At 37.7% G+C, this 1435-nt stretch overlaps 1 non-coding gene across 1 annotated transcript; it reads right to left on the bottom strand.

Annotated features, from left to right (window-relative positions):
- Positions 1-1051: 1051 nt before the first annotated feature.
- LOC111757109 (small nucleolar RNA SNORA2/SNORA34 family) lies at positions 1052-1188 on the bottom strand. The gene has a single exon (XR_002791492.1). It is a non-coding gene; the product is annotated as a small nucleolar RNA SNORA2/SNORA34 family (small nucleolar RNA).
- Between the last annotated feature and the right edge of the window lie 247 nt (positions 1189-1435).

Below are 1435 nucleotides of genomic sequence, written 5' to 3'. Positions count from 1 at the left end.
AATTATATTGACTGGGAACCTTTGTTTATCCAGAAAGTAAAAGGATGTGACATCCTGGGAGAATATATTTATCACAGTACATACTAAGAAATACATTATTATTATACACACACACACACAATTCTATAAAGTAACAAGAAAAGGCAACTCACCTAAAAACGAATAGGCAAGTGAACCTGTGGAAAGATCGTTAACATCATTAGTACCAGAAAATATGCATTAAAACTATAATGAGAAAAGTGGGGATATGGCAGTCTCCCACTTATTGTATGGGATCCTATCTCTTCCTTTTGATCTAAAAATATTTATTAAAATTGGATGTTCCAGCTAAGGTGCACATACATTTACAATTGTATCTTCCTCTCAGTATCATTCTGTAGTTCCTTTCTGTTACAGTTTGTGTCTAGATAACCCCCAAAGCCACATATGGTCAAGGGGAGTGGGCTTATGGAGATAACTGAATCTGGGGTTTGTGATTAGTTCATTATCTAGTGCTAGGATTGGGAGTGTGCGTGCTGCTCCTGCCCTAGGGTGGGTAGCCTGCACACAATTTAAGGAAGGAAAAGAGGCTTGCTCTTCCCTTTTCACTCTTGTTCCCTTTGGTGTCTTCATGGCCATGAATTATTGCCCCTCTGCCATACCACCCTGCCTCAGAGCCACTGATTTTGGACTGAAACCTCTTTAACTTTGGGTGTTGAGTATTTTTTCCCAGAAATGAGAGAAAAAGAAACTAAGACAACTTTTTTTGTCTATTTTTACAGTTCATCTTAAGTCTATATTGCCTCACACAAGAAATAGATACTCCTGCTCTTTGGTCTTCATTTTCATGTACTATCTTTTTCCAGTCTTTCACTTTATTTACTGGTGAAGTGAGTTTCTTAAAGGCAGCATATTGTTGAGTCTTGTTTTTGTATCTATTCAGCAGGACTGTATCTTTTAATTGAGACATTTAGTATGTTTACCTTCAAAGTTGTTTTAGACACGTACTGGGCTGCTGCAGCCTGCCACACTCACTGCTGCCCAGATGGGTGGGGAGGATTGCAGTGTTTCAAGTTGTTTCTTTTTAATGAATAGACCATTTCACTGCCCAAGTTCCGAAATTGCCAACAGACCACAGAAAGACATCTCTTTAGGCTCCTGCTTGAAACCAACAGTGTCAGGAAGCTGCTGACCTTGATTCAGGGCCAGGCTCCTGTTATTTTGTTAAATTTCTTCTGTTTGTTTTGAATATCGTTTGTTGTGTTCTTATCTTGTTCATCTTTATGGCTTTGTGGTTTATTGTAGTCATAAGATTGGATTACTTTCTGTTTCTCTTTTGTGTGTCTACATTATCAATGAGTTTTATACTTTCATGTTTTTATGGTGGTAGTTACCTTTCTTTTGCTTCTGGAAGTAGAATTCCTGTAAATATATTTGTAAAGCTGATATACCCAAT

This window comes from Cavia porcellus, unplaced genomic scaffold (genome assembly GCF_034190915.1).
Source record: "Cavia porcellus strain 051 isolate PalLab524CR breed Dunkin Hartley unplaced genomic scaffold, mCavPor4.1 scaffold_1, whole genome shotgun sequence".
Classification (NCBI taxonomy): domain Eukaryota; kingdom Metazoa; phylum Chordata; class Mammalia; order Rodentia; family Caviidae; genus Cavia; species Cavia porcellus.
This window is presented reverse-complemented; position numbering and strand designations above follow the sequence as displayed.